This window comes from Tiliqua scincoides, chromosome 3 (assembly GCF_035046505.1).
Source record: "Tiliqua scincoides isolate rTilSci1 chromosome 3, rTilSci1.hap2, whole genome shotgun sequence".
Taxonomy (NCBI): domain Eukaryota; kingdom Metazoa; phylum Chordata; class Lepidosauria; order Squamata; family Scincidae; genus Tiliqua; species Tiliqua scincoides.
The window spans coordinates 224,755,304-224,776,625 of record NC_089823.1 but is presented as its reverse complement, the minus strand read 5'-3'; the positions used below and the strand labels follow the sequence as shown (position 1 = coordinate 224,776,625).

Genomic DNA, 21,322 nt, shown 5'->3' with positions numbered 1-21,322 from the left:
AGGATCGGGCCCCCAGAATCAGCTTCTATTCACCTTTACTCTAAGGGGTGTCCCATTAAGTTCAATGGGGTTGCTCCTAAGCGCCTAGGCTGGGCTGCACCGGGTTATCCAGTAGTGTAGCTAGAAGGGATGCAAAACACTAAGTTTTGCAGGGAGCCTCACCCTTTGGTGCAAGCGGTCCCTCCCCTTTGGAGCATTCGCCTCCGTTTTGCTCCACCCGACCGGAATGGCTCCCAAGGGGAGGGGGTGAAGCCGCTTGCACACTCTGGTGAGTCTCCCTATAAAACTTAGTGCTTTCCACCCCCTCTAGCTACGCCACTGGGTAGCCCTGTGCAGCCCAGCCTAGGCGCTTAGGAGTAACCCCATGGAACTGAATGGGGCACACCCTTTAGAGTAAAGGGGAATACACCACTGAGTCAAGCTAAAGGGTAATCGGGTCACGTTTGTCTCCCCATCCCGTCCTGGAAGGCCTCCTTCGCCTTAAAGAGTTGCGAATTCAACAGGTGTGTGACCTACCTTCCTCGAGATAGGGGGCTGGAGAGAAGCTTCACCTGTTGAATTTCTGCATCCTACTCACAACTCTTCAAGACACAGAAGCCCTGCTAGGAGATTGTAAAGGTGACAATCCTGCGGGGGGGGGGGAGAGATGGGGGGAGAGGGAGAAGGTGCATTTTGGAATCCCAGGGATGGTGGCTGTTAACCCTTTCCTGTTCTGCCCCCTCCCTCCTTTCCAGCTGAACTTCGCGTTCTCTGTCTCCGCTCCTTCTCTCTTTCCATTCCAAACTGGGCAGGAAGCTCAAGCGCTCCTCTCCTAGCAGTGGGTTCAAATTCAAATTCGGATTAAGCACACAAATTAGACTGAACCCCGCCCACCAAAGAGGCTCAGGCTGTTTCGAACAGATGCCCTGGGAAGCCCACCAGCCATCCTGGACAACGAGGTCCAACCTTTTGCATGTAGGTGAGGACCATCTCTGACTGTGGAGGCTCTGATTAGCTCTGGTGACCAGGAGTCCCAGAACAGCGCAAAAAGGAGTTTCTGTAGTGTAGTGGTTATCACGTTCGCCTCACACGCGAAAGGTCCCCGGTTCGAAACCGGGCAGAAACACGCTGCTATCCTTTTAGTCTTCTGGTTTTCCCCTATAAGACCAGATGCAAAGGGGATGGCACCAGGATGCAGGTCTCTTGTAGTGCTGTGACACTGAGACATCTGGTGGGCCATTATGAGATACAGGAAGCTGGACTAGAGGGGCCTGATCCAGCAGGGCTCTTCTGATGCTATTCTCCATTAATGTGTTTAACTGAGTAAATGGGTTTGCGACAGTGGCTGTTGCATTTTTGGTGAGAGACCAAAGTGACCTCAACTTGCCCTACATGCTTCCTCTTTTCTGGAGCGGGGAGTATTTAACCCATTTTTGCCCGACCCCCAGATGTACACATTTGGTCCCTGTTGCGTATATGCAAAGTTAGGCAGAAATTTAAGAAACTCTCCCCCACCCCCAAGGCCCTCTCCCCTTCATTAAAATATTACAGACTTTTAAAGATCCTGCATTCATACCATCTACGCGTTCCAGGTTCTCTTTTCGAGCTTGAACGCGTGTTTGTTCGTTCCCACGTCAGCAAATGATGAATAGCCAATCCTGGATTGTCCTACTGGTTCTGTTGGTTTTGCTGAGCTGTATGCTGTCATGGTTTGGGTGAGAAAATGCTCCCCCTTTCCCCTTCCCGCCCACCTTGCAACCTGAACCGCTGCTTGTTTACTCGGAAGCAAGTCCCAAGAAAAGGTGCGTGGGGTTGTTACTGTGCACTTGAAGCAGCTCAATCCTAGGCCTGCTTAGTACTTACTTGGAAGTAAGCCCCCCCTGATATCAGTGGGGTTAAGGTTGCAAGCTTCAGCCAGTGGCGTAGCTAGAGGGGGGTGTCAAAGCACTAAGTTTTGCAGCGTGCAAAGGACCCCTCCTATTCGGAGCCACTCCAGGCGGGGCGGGGAGCAAAACGGAGGTGAATGCCTGGAATGGCTCCAAAGGGGAGGGCTTCCTTGCACGTTGCAGTGACGCTCCCTGCAAAACTTAGTGCTTTGACCCCCCCTAGCTACGCCACTGCTTCCCAATATTGTACTGAGGCTCGGAAATGTGAGTTCGACGAGATGTAGACAGTGGCCACCCCAGCAGGTGGGGGGGGGGAGAGGGAATCCAAGCTACTCAGAGAAGGTCTGCATCTCCCCAATCCGCAGCAACTCGCTTGCACGCATCGGGTCTGAAAGCCCTCATTTTCCTTGATGGTGTCCGCTGGCAGGATTTTGCAAGCCCAGATCTATGTTTGGGAACATCAACAGCGCTCAGAAAGAATTGAACAGAACTGTTCCACCCTGGATCCCAGCCTTGGGCAACACTTTCATCCCCATCCTCGGTCCATTCACTCGAATGGAAGCAAACCCATTTAGTAGCGTAGCTAGAAGGGGGGCCAAAGAATTAAGTTTTGCAGGGAGCCTCACCGCAGCTTTCAAGGAGGTTGTCCCAGAACAAGAACAAAAACAAAAAAATCCTTGATGTAGTTTCGGTTGATTTACACCCAGACCAGGAGCCAGTTCCTGAAAGGAAGTCCGGTTCTCAGCCACCTCGTGACAGAGAGGTCGTGACAGCGAACGGAGGGCGACCAGGAGGCTCAGGTCCCCATCACCATCACAGGGATGGCTGAAGATTAAATGGCACTTCGAGGCAATTCCATATTATTATTGCCCAAATAGATCCCTCCTCCTCAGTCCACATACCGATCCTTACCTTACTTTTGAAGTAAATCTCATTGATTCCAATTGGACCCCCCCCACTAAGAAATTAAATGGAAGCTTTGGGGGGGGGAGATTTGCCCCTCGCCATGACCTCAGGTCTATTACAAGCTGAGCCTAGGGAGGTTTGCTTAGATGGAAGCCCCATCAGATGGAAGCCCAAGAAAGGAGTAAGTAACGAGTAAGCTTCCCAAGTAAGGAAGCCCACGGCTGCAACCGTGCAAGCCGAGTCGAAGCGTTTACTCGAAAGTAAGCCCCAGTCAACGTTCGCCCCAAGTCCAGACATGTTTCCTCGGAAGTAAGTCTGGCCTTTGTTCAGTGCATAAGATTGCAACGTTCCAGTGAGCTGGGATCCAGCGCCTGGAGGAGGACTGAGCCCTGAACCCCGCAAGTGATCCAGGAGGGGAGAAGCTGCTTTAGGACTGAGGATCTCAGGCCCCCAAAGTGCCTTCAGGGGACAGCGCCTGGGACTTCGATGCCTTCCTCCAAAGCAGCCCCTTTCCCCTCACAAATCGCGGTGGGATCTGTGGGATTGGGGAGGGGGGTCTGGCCTCTCCCAGGTTGCTTTCCTTCTTTCCGCTCCTCTCGCTTGTGGGCCCCCGCCCAGGAGAAAATAAACAAGTGCGTTAGAGTCAATGGGACTCCTCCAGAGTCAGCGCGGGACTTGTTTCCCTTTTATTTCATTGCTCCATCTGCACGCACTAAGAGCCCAATCCCATGCATATCTACTCAGAAGTAAGGTCCTTTATGGGGCTTACTCCCAGGTAAGTGTGGGTAGAATTGCAGCCTAAATGGCCTGGGGAGAACTGAAAGCGAACTGCGCTGTGCGCTGGAGGGCCTTACGGAGATGACAAGGAGCTCTTCTCCCTCTCCCGGCGAAAGGGTCTCAGACTCCGGAAGAAGAGAGCTTCTGCTCTATAAAACTGGGGACCCCCCTCCACCCCCACTCAGATTCCCTCCTCCACACCACCTCTGCCTCTCTGGATCTCACAATCCAGTGCCCCTAGAGGAAAACTGGGGTCCTGTCGCCATAGGCAGCGCCGAAGGCGGACGAGGAGGGGGCTAAGAAGACCCCCCCCAGACAAGTACTTCGCCCCCCATCCCTCCACTGCTGGGCTCCTCGCTGAATCGGAAATCGAACACTAAAATTAGTCTGCAATCGTAAAGTGAAATAACAACAGCACGATTTCAAAGGAAAAAAATGTTTAGCGATGGAAGAGTTAATGCGAAATGTACCGTTATTTCGCTTTCACATCTAGCATGTGGAACAAACCTTGCCCCCCCCCGTTCATTTTCCCCCTTCTGTCTTCTTCCCCCCTATTTTTTTCCCCAGATCCCCCCACTGCCCCGGTGTCTGCAGACTGGAGGGTGCGAACCCTAGTTATCAGAGAGTTAGCCCCCTTGAACATAGGGGGGAGGTTTACTTTTAATTCCTAGTAAACAGGTCCAGAGGTGGGGTGGCGAGATCATGACTCGCTGATTTAAAGGGTAGGCTTGGATCGGACGGGCGGGGGGGGGGTAAATAGGGAAAATAGCACCACTAATTAAGAAGTAATCAATAAAATACATGTCAATTCAGAAGCCCGCATTTCTCCTTTAAGGACTGGCCAGCGGTGGTCATGTCAGTTTCAGCCTTGCTTCCTTTCGCTACCTCGTTTAGATTTCACCGAGGAAGACCAGCAGAAGGGTGGGGGGGGGGGGAGAGAGAGAGAGAGAGCCAGCCAGCCAGCCAGCCAGCCCTTAGGCTATAGTCCTATAGGCACTTTCCAGGGCCATTGGAAACATTACACATTACAGCCCCATTGACTGTAATGGGGCTTACTCCTGAGAGTAGACAGGCACAGGGTTGGGCTGTTGGCCAGCTCTTCCCTGAGAACTCCTGTTCCCAAAGTGAAAGATCTCTCCAAACTTTTTTTTTTTTTGGTGGCGCCCTGGAGATGTCGAAGAGAGAGAGAGAGAGAGAGAGAGAGAGAGAGAGAGTTGAGTGGGGGGGGAGGAGAGAGAGCGCGGGAGAGGCCGCCCGTGCGCATGTGCAAAGGTGTCCAAACTGACAATGCTGGAAGAGATAGCGAGGTTTGGGTTGAGAGAGAGAGTGTGTGAGTGAGAGAGAGAAGAGAGAAAGAGAGAGAGTGGGGAAGGGGAAAAAAAGGAGGAAAAGAAAGGGGGGGAACAGGCCCACCATCCAGTGATCCCCCCACCCGCCCCCGTCCAAGCAGCGGTCCGCGGGACTTGGTGGCAGCAATGAGATCGAAAGCCAGAGCGAGGAAACTAGCCACAAGTAGGTGCCTTCGCTCTTTCTATTGGCTTCCTCTCCCCACGTTCTCAGCCATGCTCCTCAGTCGGGTGGGGGGGGCGTCCGGGGTCTGGGGAGGGTGCTGAGGACGGATCAGGGGTCCCCCCCTAGCCCTGGGTCAGATGCAGCAGAGGTCCTGCCCTCGTCCTCTTCTGACCCCCCACCATTGCTCAACCCCCATAATTGCACCCTAATTCGACTGATCCGGGCTGGCTTCGCTCGCATCCCTCTGCAGAGTCGAGCTGGGTGGCGGTGCCGGGCGGGGTCGTACGCGGAGAGGGAAGTTCCAGGCTTGGCTCGGCGGTGCCCGGCGCTGTTTGTTTGTTTGTCTGCCGGGGTGAAGGCGGCGGCGGCGACGGCTGGTGATGGAGGGGGGGGGGAATCGCTGGTGAACTTCAGCCGAGGCGGCGGAAGAGTTGAGCAAAAGTTCAGTGGCTTGCCTGGGCAGGGGAGGGGGGAGGAGGGAAGGAAGGTGCAGGGGCGCGGCACGCCCCTAGTGGGCGCTGTCGGCTCTTCCAGGAGGAGAAAAACGGTGGGGGGAGGCGAGGGGGACGGATGCAACCTGCGAAGAAGGAGCAGGAGCAAATTGCTTTGCTAGGGCAGGTTGTGGGTGCGTGTGTGTGAAAAGGATGGTCGGGTGGGTGGAGGTACTGAGGCGAGGGTGGTGTGGATCAGTGGCGTAGCTAGAAGGGGGTGCCAAGCACTAAGTCTTGCAAGGAACCTCCCCGCGGCGTGCATGCGGCCCCTCCCCCCTCCCAGGCGGGGGGGGGAGCAAAAGGGAGGTGAATGCTGGGAATGGCTCCCAAGGGGAGGGGGAGGGCCGCTCGCACGCCGCGGGGAGGCTCCCTGCAAGACTTAGTGCTTGGCACCCCCTCTGGCTACGCCACTGGTGTGGATGAAGAGGAGGAGGAGAACAGTGGCACCCCACTGGAAAGAAGTCCCAGGGCATTTCATGTTTTTTTTCCATGGGGTTGGTCAGTTTCAGGCTGAGACGCAGCCGGTTTGCTGCTCCGGCTTGGGGGGGGGGGTTTGCCTTTGGGTCTGTAGTGGTTGCTGACGAGCACAGGCAGTCCCGTCCCCTTCTTTCCAGCATCCAGGACCCTCTGCAGCGGGAGGCAGGCTGTGCGCGGCTCCCGCCTCGATCCACCCGCACGCCGGTCCCCCGCTCCCTTGGCACGTGTACATCGGGGGAACCCAGAGCGAGAAGCAGCTTCGGCTGCAGCGGAGGAGCCCTGCAGAAGTTCGCGAGGGATGCCACGGGACGACGAAGGGTCCTTCTCTCCTCCCAGCTCTGGCTTCCTTTTGGGTGGGGTTGGGGGAAGGGGGTACAGGGGCGGCAGTGGTTGTATTAGAGAAGGGAAAAGCCCCGATTCCCCATTTTCTAGGGGGTGAACTGTCAGGTTTGTCCCCCACTGAAATCACAACATGCTCTGGACAAGGGAACTTCGCTGGCTGCCCTCGGCTTCCTGCAGTTGGTCCCCGCAAGCTGTGGCGAAACAGTTGCCCTTGGCCCCCTCTGGGATCCTGCCCAGCTTCCCTTTAGCGTCTGGAACGGGCGCCTGGTTGGTTTGCTTGTTTTCTGCTTGAATTTTTTTTACGAAGTTCATAAAATACAAGGCTCCACCCGAAGAGGTTGCAACCCTGGTCAGTTTCAACTTGTAAGTGGTAGATCAAACCCTGGTCAGTTTCAACTTGTAAGTGGCAGATCAAACCCTGGTCAGTTTCAACTTGTGAGTTGTGGCTCAAACCCTGGTCAGTTTCAACTTGTAAGTGGCAGATCAAACCCTGGTCAGTTTCAACTTGTGGTTTGTGGATCCCTTAAATTGAGCTCCCTATATTTTTGAAACGCAAGGCGGTTCACTGTGTAGTGTAGGAAGGATTGGGCCGCCTTTGCTCAGGGCTCTTCCGAGTTCCACAGAAGAACGTGTCAATTTCACACGCTCTGTTGATACTTTCTGTGGCTGCACAGAATATAATGTATTCTATTCCCCCCCCCCCCAAACGATCCCACAGGCAAGTCCTGGAAAGTAAGGCTACAATCCTATCCATACTTTCCTGGGAGTATGCTCAGTTGACTATTATGGGGTAGACTTCTGAGCAGACAGGCATGGGACTGGGCTCTCTGTCCCGTTGGCTTCACAGTGGAGGCTGAGCTGGGTTTACAGTTCCAGTCCTGCGCTTACCTCCTTGGGAGTAAGTCCCACTGAACACAGTGCAATTCACTTTCAAGGCGACCCAAGAGGAACGGGCTGCGGGATCGCAGCCCTACAGTTAATTCCAGTTTCCTCCCCACTTTATGTTGTCCCACAGAAATGTGTGTGTTGTGTGTGTGTGTGTTTTGTCCCTGATATATATTGCCACAAAAGGCAGCCAGCTTCCGAGTTTCTTCTTAAACTAGGTGGTCTTTTCCCCCCATCTCACCCACCTCTCCTGCAACCCCTAGAAAGTAAATGTCCCCCCCCCCATGATGGCGATTTTGATTTCCAGTTGCATGAAGTGAGGATGAGGATGGCACGGAAAACGTGGCGTGGCTCTTGTGACATAAGTTGCGATTATTTGCTTGTTTGGGATAAAGAAATGGGGGGGTGGTAGGAGGGAGAAAGGAGGAAGGCAGAAGACCTCATTGGATTGCGATCTAATTTTCAGTGCACTGGACCACCCCTCCTCTTCCTCCTCCTCGCCTGCGTTTGATTAGCAGCTGTTTGTTCCCCTTCCAGCAGATGTATCCAGTACACACAATTTGAAAACAGAGCCGTTCTTCATCCCCCCCCCCCAAAGAACCTGCAGATGCTCTGGCCGCTGGCTTTAAAATCCCTTATGGGGGGGGGGGGGTCGGGAAACAAGTGTTCAAGTCCGGTAGCGCGACAGCGGGGCTCCAATTTCTGGCACGGGCCGTGGCTGCTGTTCCCCCGCAGCCCTGCGAGGTCTTCGCAGGCGTGACCCGCAGGGCTCTGCGAACTTTCCTGGTGCCTTGATGAGAGCAGCAGTCAGGGGAAGACGGGCAGGGCTGCGGGTCGCGCCATCTCCCTCCTGTCTTGAAATAAACGATTTAAAAATACAGTGAAATTAATTTTTTTTGCAGGTTTGGGAACTGCATTTCTTTCTTTCTTTCTTTCTTTCTTTCTTTCTTTCTTTCTTTCTTTCTTTCTTTCTTTCTTTCTTTCTTTCTTCCTTTCTTCCTTTCTTTCTTTCTTTTTCGTTCAGGGGGTACAAAGCACCCAGTTCCTTCCTTCCAGTTCTTGGGACATCTGTGCAGAATTAAATGGCTTATTTAAAATTAAGCGTTCTCCTTTCCCTTTCTTTTCCGCCCCCCTCCCCGAAACTTGCACTAAACAGCAAGATCTCTTTCACAAACCATAAGTCCGGATCAAAATCAACAGTTAGGTCCTTCTGGCTTTTCTGGCTTAGGGAATGTGATGGCTGGGCTGCGGGGCTACCTATGCACACAGACTCGGGAGTGAGTCCTCTTGTAAACAGCGAGGCACGCTCGTGGTACCCCGTAATTCGGTCCAGGCTGGACATCGCTAAGCGAAGCGGCGTACCGGAGGTGTCTAATGGTTTATTTGTACAGAGCGAATGCAGGCTTGAGGTTGCTTGATCCCATCTGAGCAGAATAAAATCGTGGATCACCAAAAAGTGCTAACTATTGCTTAATAATAATAATAATAATAATAATAATAATAAATAAAAGCAGTGAATGAACAGCCAAACTCTGGAGCGAAAGGGCAATTAACTCTAGCTGGAGGGAATTTGGTTGATACAGTCGTACAAGGAAATCTATAATCTTCTCTAGGAAATGTACCGTTGTATGGGCACTTTCAAACAAAAGATTGTAAAACAAGCCATGCTTACTGAAGAGCAAACCTCGCCGAAGCCAGTGGGGATTACGTTGGAGTAAATGCACTGGATCTAGCTGCAAGGTGCAATCCTAGCTGTGGGAAGCCACAGAACCACGAAAAGCGCAGTCTTGTTCAGTGGCGTAGCTAGAGGGGGGTGCAAAGCACTAAGTTTTGCGAGGAGCCTCTAGTTACGCCACTCGAGGCTCCCTGCAAAACTTAGTGCTTTGTACCCCCTCTAGCTACGCCATCGATCTTATTGATAGGGCGGAAAGTCCGATCGCTTTTAGGGGGAGATATTGAAGCACGTGCTTCGTACTCTTCTCCCATTGAAATCAATGGGACAACGAGTGCTTAGTTTGGGCTGGATCGCGCTTGATCTTCCCCATCTCCTTCTGGGCTCGGCTTGCACGTGGGGACCGAGTGGGATTTGTCCTTTGGGCCCTCGGGGATGCTTAGCCTCGTGATCCTCCTCCCCCCTCGCCTAAAATCCTCACTCCAGAGTTGCGCCGATCTACACCATCCGGGCCCGTGTCAGCGAACGAGCCGCCCCCGCTGGTAGCCAGAGACGCCCGATGGCCCCATAAAGAGGCGGAGGGCGATCAGATTAGGAGAACACCCGAGCCTTATAAAAGGCGCTGCTGGTTACGCTTCCGCTCGATCACCACTAAAATAATTTTAAAAGGGGGGGGGGTTTGCAATGTGGAACAAGGCGCGATGCAAACAGGGCTCTGCAGGAATCTGAGAGTAAACCAACACTGAGTTCCAACAGGTCTTTCCTGCACTTGGAATTTGCCTTCGCTCCTGAGTTTCTGTGCCCCTCCCTTTAAGGGAAAGGATGGGGGGCAGTGGCGTAGCTAGAGGGGGTGCAAAGCACTAAGTTTTGCAGGGAGCCCAACCGCAGCCACTAAGTCTTGCAAGGAGCCTCGCCGCAGCGCGCAAGGGGGGCCCTCGCCCTCCCCTTCGGAGCTACTACAGACGCGAGAGCAAAACGGAGGGTTACGCTGCCCTCGCCCTCTTCCCCTTAGTGCACGCTGCGGTGAGGCCCCCGGCAAGACTTAGAGCCCAACCCTATGCAGGTCTACTCAGAAGTAAGTCCTATTGGAGTCAATGGGGCTTACTCCCAGGAAAGTGTGGCTAGGATGGCGGCCTTAGTGCTTTGCACCGGCGGTGAGGCTCCCTGCAAGACTTAGTGCTTTGCACCCCTCTAGCTACGCCACTGGAGGGTGGAGAAGCACTCGCTCATCCTCCCCTTCATTGAACACCAGGGCAGACTTTCTTTACCAGTACTCCTCTCCGGGTACTGGGGGTGTGCCCCCCCCCACTTTAAAAAGGGAAGTGTGTCCTTTGTTTGTCCCAGCTCCTGGGATCTGTTTGGTCAGGCTGTTGATTTGTCATTACTCGACCACGACCTCTGGTTTAGGGTTTCTGTCTTGGGTTTGGCACTTGCGTACAGGTAGCCTCCTGGTGGAAAAGCAGCAACAGGGAGACTACAAGGCAACGTTGCTGCGGGTGGAGAAGAAGGTTCAGAGAGCGTCTCTTTCCATTTGGAAACATTTGGATGGAGAACTTGCTCCCTGGTCAATTTCACAGCCCTCCTTGTCAATATCACTTCGCTGAGCAAAACGCCTGTGAGGACGTCCAGGAGCGTCTCAGCCACTCTTGGTTTGCCTACTTAGCGCCAGGGGTAGTTTCCAGTCTTACAAGACAGTGTTCACCCCTCTCCCCACATGCACACCCCCGTTTATTCCCGATGCTGACCCAGGGGAGTGACTTGTTGATCGTTGTCCTGTGCAGTGGCGTAGCTAGAGGGGGTGGAAAGCACTAAGTTTTTCAGGGAGCCTCACCGCAGCGTGCAGGCGGACCCTCCCCCTCCCCTTCGAAGCCATTCCAGGTGGGGGAGCAAGACAGGCATTCGCCTCCGTAGGGGAGGGGCCCCTTGCACTCTGCGGTGAGGCTTCCTGCCAAACTTAGTGCTTTGCACCCCCTCTAGCTACGCCATCGGTTCTGTGCTGCAGCGTCCCTTGGATCTACCTATTGCCCCTTGCTGCCTCTTGTGGCTGCAGCTTCCTTCCAGATCAGCTGTTGCTGAGCGTGTTCTCTCCCAGACTCATTTTCCTTCTTTCCTTCAAACCTTCCTTGGGAAGTCTTCAGTTGAACTTCTGTCACTAAAGAAAGGATGCTTAGACTGCAATCCTAACCTCACTTTCCTGGGAGTAAGTCCCATTGAACACAATGGGACTTACTTCTGAGTAGACCTGGTTAGGATTGTGACCTTAATTGCATTGGTCAACATTAATTCTTGGGAGCTCCATTTCCCTCCCCCCCTCCTCTAAGCTCTATTGTCTCTGTGCCTGGATATTTACACTGTAAGGTCCTTGGGACAGAAACCTGTAATAAACATGTCACTCTGTGAAGTGTTACTCAGGCAACAACTACTAGTACTGCTGGTTTTCAAAGCAGGAGAGGATGATGAGGGATGAGTGCCTGTTCTGCCAAATATCCCAACTCCCTTTTAATGCCCGCTTTTTGGCTAATTAACACCCTCTTTTTCCAGGAACAACAGCTGCAGTGTGCAATGGAATGAACACAGAACTCCTTATCTATAGCAATTAACAAGAATTTATTGCTACAAACACATACACTCCCTGCAAGTCCAGAGGCTTTCCCTCCCCAAAACTCCACTTAACTTAGTGGGTAGAGGTCTGAAGCCTCCAGTCGAAGTCCAATCCAGTCTCCAAAGCACAGTCCAGTCTTCCCAGTCCAGTATTCCCAGTCCAATCTTCTGCAGTAGAGTTCCTCCTCTCCAGTCGTGTTCTCTCCAGCAGAGTGTCTCCTCCAGCAGGGTCCTGGCAGTCCTCTCTTCTGTGTCTTCCAGCAGAGTTCTGGCAGTCCCCTTCTCCCAGTGTGGGTCCGTCCGGGTTTCCCTCTGGGTCAGCATCCGGCTTCTGGCTCTGGGTCAGGGTCCTCCCTCTGGTCAGCGTCCTGCTCCTTGCTCTGGGTCAGGGTCCCGCTTCTGGCTGGGTCAGCGTCCCGCTCTTGGTCCTGGGTCAGGGTCCAGCTTCTGGCTGGGTCAGTGTTCCGCTCTTGGTCCTGGGTCAGGGTCCTCCCTCTGGTCAGGGTCCTGCTCCTTGCTCTGGGTCAGGGTCCAGCTTCCGGTTGGGTCAGCACCCCGCTCTTGGTCCTGGGTCAGGGTAGCTCTGTCTCCTGTCAAAGCTGCCTTTTATCCTTAGATGTCTCATGATCCAAATGCAGCTCAGCTGTGAGCTACCTCATTAGCTCCAAATTAGGCTCAGGTGAGCCATCCCTTCAGTCCATGTCCATTCAAAGTCTAATCAAGGTCAAATGAAGCTCAGGTGTCCATCCAGGTCTCCATTGGCCTTGATTGATTACAGCTGTGGAGCCAGCCCTGCCCTTCCCAGAGCTGTCAAACAGCTGTCAACACCACATCATCCACCTGATGATCTTCTGATCTTCCATTACAACTTGTGCCTGCAACTTATACTGCACAAATTCCGGGGGGGGGGGGGGGAACATATTTAACAGCACAGCCCTATGCATGTCTACTCGGATGTAAACTCCAGAAGGAGTTCAGGGGGACATCTTGCCAGGCAAGTGAATATAAGAATTCAGCTTCAGATTCATTGATGTTGATCAGTTGCTTCTGATCACAGTGTAAGCCTCTTTTAATTAGTGAAGAGGTGAAATAACATCAACAGTCCAATGCCAACTTTCCTTTTTAGTGCATGGGATGGAATGTGCTACTTATACCAGATTGTATTCTCATTCTATTTAAATTAATATAGAATACCTGCCACCACCACCCCTCTACTCTCATACAGTCATTCATGATATTAGGAGCCATACCTTCACTCTTAAGCCTGCCTTGAAGGGTGGGGAAGTTCATCTTTTGAGTTATGGCAGGAGGGTCCAAGCCTGTTCAGGAATAATTTGTCTTCATTAAATGATCTCAAGTTGTATATCTTAAATTATGTTGGTGGTGATGAGTATGGAATCGACTATGAGTGGCAGTTATTCCTTATTGATAGTGGCTGCAATCCTAACCACACTTTCCTGAGAGTAAGCCCCATTGAACAAAATAGGACTGAGTAGACCTGGTTAGGATTATGCCCTGAGCCAGTTATCTCTCTCTCCAACCATTCCCACATCCTTTTGTAGATTATTCTGAGCTCTTTGTCGAAATAAATGTGGCAGTACCGTATCTTTCAAGCCTTAGGCCCAGTAATAAGGGACAGAAGTCCTATATAAATAGAGCTTCTATATAAATAAGGGACAGAGAGAGGGTAGAGAACAGAAGGAAACAAACAAACATTAGGTGTATCAGATGTCCTACCATGGATACGGAAATTGAGACATACTTTATGATTCATTCTGGGCCATGATGCAAGTGGAGACTTTTGTATTAGAATGAACAGGGAGCCGGGAAGCTCTGTGTGAAGAAACTAGCTGAGGTCGCTCACTGCATCCCACTGTTTTGGGGTCTATTTTTATGACCCATCCAGCACTCTGGGAGAAGCTTACTTCCAACTGTGACAGCTCATGATGAGGCGGACAAGAGCATCTATTCGAAAGTCCAGCATTTGGCTTCTGACACCACTGCAATTGACTCTAACATGGTTTAGCCTTGGCACACCAAAAATAGAGTCCAGCATATGCCAGTAATGCACTGTTGGAAGCACATGATTCTCTCCCCACAGGTGGACATGGCTGATAGTCCACAGAGGTTGGATGTTTCTCAAACTGGTATGCCTTGGAATGCCAAGTGAGGGGTTGTGTGTGCAGTCCCTATGGATTCAGTGGTATAGCTAGAGGGGGTGTAAAGCACTAAGTTTCACAGGCACCTGAACACACCCTGCAAGCGGCCCCTCCCAGTGCCCAGAAAAATCCTGGTAAAATCCTTCATAATGAAATAAGGGACAATCCTATGGGCTTGTAACTGGAAACATCCTTAACTATCATCAATTTAAGAATGGGCTTTAAAATCTTTGGATGTTGTAGAAATGGAAAAAAAATGATTGTGTCAGGGGACAGGGGACAGGGGACAGGACAAGCTTGTCATGTTTCATTGGTGGACAGAGAGGTAGTAAAGGATTTGTGTAATTCTTCATGATAAAATACCATTTAAGAAGGCAAAACAATGGTTGCATGGATAGATCCTTAGTTTAGAAAGCAGCACAATGGCGGTTACCATAGTGGTAAACAAGTACAGATGAATAGAGAGGTATGGCGAGAGGGAGTTTGACACTGGGGGGGTCACTTTTATGAATTTGGGATGTTCCTGAGAAGGTGGTAGTTGAGCAATGTGGTTCATATTTTATGCATGTGCTTGGAAAGGGAACATTCCCAACTGGCCTTTGAGGAATGGGTGCATACCTCAGAATACCATACATGCTTGCTTGCACAAGGTCCCAGTTTCAATCCCCAGCACCTCCAAGTAAGGTTGGGAAAGAGCCTTGACTGAAACCCTGGAGAAGAATTGCCAATCAGCATAGGTGATACTTGGTGAGTTGGCCCACAGGTAGAAAGGAAGTGCATATATTCAATGACTGTGAGCAGAGGACAATTCTTTAGGTAAGGGAAAGCAGAAAACGATAAGGAAGGTAGTCAGTGCTCAAGGAAAATAACAACATCGAGGGTAGAATGGCAATGTACAATCAGGGATGCTATCAGCAGAAGGACATCTGTTGCAACCCTGGACCACTGAAATCAAAGAGGGTTTATCTGGATATTGAGGACATTGATTGGATCAATTGCCCAGCGTTTTGTCATCTTTACCACATCTTTACCGTCATGATCTCTTATACTACATGATCTCTTATACTAGTACATAGTGGTTCTTTATATAAGGTGCTATAATTTATGGTTAATAAAATCCTTTTTATTCCAAGTTTCCCTTTAATTTTAGTATGGTCTGGTAACTAATCCTGAATGCTGGTCAAGGCCAGATATAGATGTCACATCCACCTGGTTGAGTGGTGGTTGAAATAGATCAACAGCCCAATCCTATTCAGTGTTCACACAGTGGGGCCACATGGCCTATGCTGTATCCAGTGACGAAACCGGGCAGGCTGCAGGTCTCCTCAGGTATCAAGCCCCAGTCTGCCCAATGGGTCTGTGCCAGCTAAATCACTGGCGCAAAACTGAATAGCCCTGTATAGGTCCGGGATGGGTTAGGATATGGAAGAGGCCTTCTCCACCATCCCTGCCCACATCCAGACCTGAACTGCCTCTTCCCTGCCCTCTCCCACCTCAAAACACCCCCACCTGTTCCATCCAGGGCAACACCTACCTGCTGCAGTGGCTGTTGGGCTAGGTACAGCACCAGCAGGATAGTGCAGGCTGTCCCACCAGTGCTACCTACCCAAAGTCATTGCAGATATGCTTTACAACATATTCCTTACAGTGTCGGCTGCACAAGGACAGGTTCGAATTGGGCTGTCAGGCTTCAATTCTATGCACACTTTCCTGGGAGTAAGTGCCACTGAACATAATGGGATTTACTTCTGAGTAGATATGCCTAGGATTGTGCTGTTAGACTTTTATAGGGAGTGGGGGTAGAAAAAGTCATTTTTAGATGATCAAAAAGAAAGTCAGTTTTGTGCTTTGGAGTTGGCCAGCAGGAAGCAGTCTTGAAAAGCTGCAAGGTCATGGTCTTGCTCTACAGGGACCAGGGTTGGACCATCCAACTGAAGGGGTCACCTCAGGCAGGAGACTGGTGGGGGCAGAGGTGTCCTGAGGGTGCATCTTACATGGTGTGGCGCTTATCCTGCGCAGTTCAGCTTTCTGAAAGTTCGGGGGTGACGTATTAGTGTAATCATGTCACTCCTGACATTCTGCCCTATTGCACTGCTTTTAATGTGATAGGCCTGCCTCTGGCCCACCTCCGTTCAGTGATCTTTGGCCCTCTCCAGCCTCAGTCACTTTTTGTTCTCACCAGCAAGCGGTGAAAACACAATTGTCGGTGAGAGTGTGAGGCGGATGGGCCCCGGAGAGGGCTGAAGATAGCCGAATGGAGGCTCAGGGGTGTGTGGTATCACCCCTGCTGACACTTGCACTCAGTGTGGCCTGCACTAGCCACACCCACACATAGTGACACCAGTGGGGGGGGGCAACCATCTCTGTCCACTTACTTGCCTCCACTGCAAACTCCCTGGATTGGAAAAAGAAGAGAGGGACAGAGAGGAAGAGGAAATGTGGAGGGGAGGGGAGATCTGGAGGAGTGGAGGAGAGGAACAGAGGCTGGTTCATCATCGAGTGGCAGTATTTGGCATGCTGCCTCAGGAGCTAGGAGATTTTGGGCTGGTCCTGTTAGAGACTAATGGGGCTTTAAGACCAATCTTATCTGTCCATTAACCACCTTGCTTCCCATCTTCTCTTGCATTTGATGAAGTGGACTGTTGTCCAAAAAGGCTTCTGCTGAAACAAATCTGTTAGTGCCCAAGATACCACAGGGTGCCCGGTTTTGTTTTTTTTAAATCCTCTGTAGCTTTGTAAGTAAGCAGACAGGACAAAAATACCACACTTTCCCAGTATTCTCCCAAGAAACATGACCCTGAAAATACTCCTGGGACTTCCTTCCTCTTTGTAGATGTTATGCCATATAAGTAATATAGATCAGCTTTGTATATGCTATATATAGCACAGTGACTGTACAATATATGGCAAGATACTAGATCATGAAACACACATCTGCATTGCATATACTTTATTGAGCAACAACACAGCACACATACATGGGTATTTGGAAGAAATGACTCATGAAAGTCAGAGGAATTGAAAAGTACAAGTGGTACTAATCTCACCCTTGAAGTGTGAGCGTATAAAACACACAAGCACAGAGAGAGAGAGAGAGAGAGAGAGAGAGAGAGAGAGAGAGAGAGAGAGATCTTACAATCTGTAAAATTGATTGCACTTTTAACATAATACTGTATATTTATATGATGCTTCTCAACCAAACATGATCACAGTTGTTTATAAAGCAAAAGGAATAAGATACGGCAGCAGTTCTCAAACCTTTCCATCTCTGGAGTCTTTTACACTCCTAAACAGAGTCTTAGGGTACACCGCTGGCACATGCACAGTCTCGGGAAGCTCCAGAGCAATGCATGCACTGCAGACAGTGGCCATTTATGGTGTGCTGGTAGAGCCCCTGAAGGGGTATCAGGGAGCCCCAGGGCTCCTAAGAGCACACTTTGAGAAATGCTGGGATACAGTGTATGTAACTGACTTACACAGTGTGATATGATGTGTGGTATATGAGCAGATAAATTTTTATATTTCATGTACAGTGTTTACCATGTTCTATGTCAATGACCCATAATAAATAATAGAAGTGACACAATGTTAATACAGGCGACCCCTGGCATCTCTGGGGAATGCACGTGGATACTGGAAACCATGGATAAAAGGAAACCCAAACTTACAGTTTTGCAAAGCAGTTTCTTCTTGGAAGCCACCAGAGGCCTCCCCTGAGTTGTGCCAGCGACCCACTCTACTGGCCTCCACGGGCCTCAGAATAGCATGCAGAGGTGACCAGAAGTGACCTCCAGTCAAACTGGACGTTGTGTTTGCAACCCAGTTGTAGCTTTTTGGTACTTCTGCAGGCCATTCTGAGGCTCTCAGAGGCCGGTAGAGTGGGTTGCTGACCCAACATGACCCAGGAGAGGATTCTGGAGGCTCTCAAGAAGAGACTGGAGTGCTTCTCAAAACAGTTAAGGAAGAGTAATGGGTGGGGGGGGGTGCAGAGAACTTCAGGTATCTGGATCAGCAGATACCAGATTCATAGATACAGGGGACTCCTGCATATGCGAATGTATACATATCATGGCTAAGGGTGTCCTTTTTCTCATGGCAAACCTTGTATCTGAAAGGAAAAGGAAGGAGATAAAATAATTTATGGCAATTAACATTTTCACAAGGCTCTTGGTGTTAACCCTTTGCATAATCAAGTGGAAATGTGTCTGAAAGAAATGAAGGTGGTTCTGGGCTAATTCTTCTTTGAAACTTTTTCCCCCCTTGATGCTCTATCTAAAATTAGATCACTTGTCCCAACTTCTCCCCCCCCCCCCAAAGATTCTCTTTCGAGTGGAAAACTCTCCCCGTTGACATGGCCATAGCTGTTTTAAAAATGTTTGAGGAATGGCCTATAAAGTTAACAAAAAGAAGAAGGGTGGGGGGAGACCCTGGGATGGGTCTCCCTATCAAGCTATCCATAGGTGAAAAATGGCAGCCTTGTAAATGAGCGCTGTTTACACAGGGCTACGCAAAACTTAAGCACTGTTTCTACAAAAGGGAAGGGACTGTTTACACAGTCCTTTGAAAAGTGTGACATATCGCTATAGTTCCAGCACTAAAAAGCTAAACACTCTTACAGGCCTTTGAAGTTCCTTGACTGAGGCAGCAGGGTTGGACTCCAATTCAGATCCAGCTTGTGCGTATAACTAATGACTTTTTAAAAAACCAGATGACTTTTTTAAAAACCTGTTCTGCACTAGTGGAGGGGGAGGAAGAAGGCTCTCATTCCCTTGTTCATTGGCCCTCCCTCAAGAGCTGGATTCTGGCTCCCTGCCAGTTCTGTACAATGTCCACACTGAATATTTGAATTCCGTGACTCTATTTAACAAGTTTCTAAATAAATAAACTCATTGTGTGTCTGTGTTTAAAATTATTTCACCTCTTTTATTAAAAGAAAAAAAAAATAGCAACTGGGTCTTGTGTCGCTGGTTTGGCTGGCTGGCTTTTCCTTTCAGGTTCTTTCTAAACAAACAGAATGGCTACAGATCTCTGAGAGAGATAGATATGGTTGAACCAAACTTGTATCTGCTTGGAGAAGCAAATGAAGAGAGGGATGGGCCCAGGGCATCAGTCACGCACATACCTTCTGGGCTGGGATATCTAATCATAACAAATAACCAAGTCGGGTCCAGAAAGTCTGTTAAATATTAATAGTTTTTAAAAGGAGGACGAGCCGTCTGCCATTTCTTGAGCACAGCCCTGCAGGTTACATGGCTATGACAGCCAACATGGCTATGACAGCCAACAGTGGGGAGAAAGGGTGTAATAAGAATTATCTTGGCTAGGAAGAATACCAGTGATGGCACGCAGACGTTCCTTCTGCCCTAATCCTTCTTTTTCCTGAAAAACCAGAAGTGATGTTCTAAGGCCTTCTGGTGGCCTTAGAAGGCCTTCTGAGGCCAAGGGAGCCTGCACACAGCCTCCCGGGGCCTTAGAACACCCTCTGGACATGACCAGAGGTAACCTCCGGTTGCATCCAGAAGGTCCAGTCAGCCCGACACCCTGGGTTTGGAACCCTCGGATAGTCAAATCCATGGATACCAAATTGGTGGATAAAGAAGACCAACCTGTATAGCTTTTTCTTCCTTACTGCTGTTTTGATCAAGATTCCTTTAACTGGGTGATAGCCCGTGATCTAGTTCCTGCTTAATTCTAGCTATGGACACAATCCACTGGGATTTTATCCTTCGCAAATCCTATTTGCAACTCCAGCAACACTTTTGGCAAACGTACTGGCACTTCAAACACATGTTGACCATCCATGGTCAGTGCTGTCTTTCTTAAAAGTGTTACAATGACTCCAAAATCTAAGATCGCTGTCCAATTCATTGTGTCTTATATTCAATAAGTATATGAGTTGCCATTTCCAGGCACATATATTATCAACACAGTTTGCTTTTGGGACAAAAACCAAGAGGTCAGCCAGGGAGGGGTCACACTGGAAGGCAGACTCAGTTGCAAAAAACTGATCATTTCTCTTATAATTTTTTTTTTTAATTAAAGCCTAGGTCTGCACATTTGAGATGTGACAGAAGGTTCCCGTTGGGCAGGCTTGTGGCATGTGGCAATGCCATGCCAGGTTTGGCTGCGCTATTGTTGGAAATAGACCTCTGCTTTATGAGAACCTGGGCTTTTGTGCGGCTGTGTTTGAAGTGAAGCATAGTGAAATCTTATAAATTAAAAAGGTGACTGAATAATATTTTCAGTGGTCCCAGGATGAGGCCTCAGGGCTATGCTAGCCATGACAGTGGCACATCTCGAGACAGACTGCAACAGTTCTATGAACTGTCTTTGGCTTAGACAATTTATAGCCCAAACCAATCTAAGTCCCACCTGCCATTGTAGCCACACCAATGGAGTGCTCCCTACATCCCAGGATGAAGTTCTGGAGGCCTCCTCAAGATAAAAGAACATTTGCTCCCTTTTCTTGGGTGAAGCCTCTAGTGCCCCAGTGAATCTCCTCAGATCTGCACCAGATGTTTTGCTAGTGCAAAACTGAGCAGACCTGAACAATTGCAATCCTGGCCCCTATTGCTGCCCAGGCCCAGGACCACAAAATGCTACCCCTCCCAAGCTGCCCCCCACCAGTTGTGTCTAGAGGCCTTCTGACAGGTGGAGAGGCTGCCCATGGGCGCCCCAGCCCCTAGAGAGCCTTCTGAGGCCTCCAGAGGGCTTTCTGAGGCCTCTGGAAGATCTAAAAAATCAATTCTGGTTTTTGCCCTCAGAGGGGGACCCTCAAAAGTCCTGTTAAAAGGGGGGCAGTGGCGGTAGGGGGGGTCATGGCAACACCCCCAGGTGGCATCCTGGGGCATGGCCTGAAGGCCCATGAGTCAACACTTTTGCTGACACTGAGTAGGCCTGGGTCTAGCATGGGAGACTTCCTAGGAACCCCAAGTATACCATTTGGCATTCCACCATGGAGGAAAAAAAAGGGTTATAAATGTAATAAATGCATAAAACATGGCCTTGTTAACAGTGTTTGGTTACAGAATTGATTGTATCATGTCTGCTTTGAGGTGAAAGAGAAAAGCCTGGAGTCTTTCAGAGGGAGAAACTGGTACATTCAGAGTTTGGCTGGCATGTTTTCTGAAGGTCTTCCCAGATAATCAGCTCACAGTGCAACAAATACACAGTTGTTCCAAATTTGTTCCAACCAGTCCAGAGATCCTCCTCCAGAGTTCTGCTACTGTTTGGGGCATATCATATTTCCCCAGCACTGCATGGTGAATTCCCCAGCTTGTGCACGGTGAATTCACTGGTTTTTAATGCCTAATTTCTCTAGGCCAAAGACAGTCCACAGAACTTTTTCAACTCCTCTGGCCACTTTCCCTAGCGGTGGGAAATTCAGAGTGGCCTCTGTAGAGGGACAGCCCAATCCTGAGCTGCCTGGTGTGCAGGGCTGCACATCCAGTATGCTCCAGGTAGCCACCACCTCCTCCACTGGAGAAGGGGACTTTTGTCCCCCTGGGTAAAGCGAGTAGCCCCACAATGGGGCTACTCAATTCTACGTCAACCTGAAGGTCGACATAGAATGAAGAGCCTTTGTGTTGGGCAGCCAGCCTGACATGAGGCTCTGGATCCAGTGCAGCAAAGCTC

General features: G+C 50.2%; 1 non-coding gene across 1 annotated transcript; it reads left to right on the top strand.

The window, feature by feature from the left end:
- The first annotated feature begins 1,032 nt into the window (after positions 1 to 1,032).
- TRNAV-CAC (transfer RNA valine (anticodon CAC)) lies at positions 1,033 to 1,105 on the top strand. Its single transcript has one exon. It is a non-coding gene; the product is annotated as a tRNA-Val (tRNA).
- The last annotated feature ends 20,217 nt before the right edge of the window (positions 1,106 to 21,322 follow it).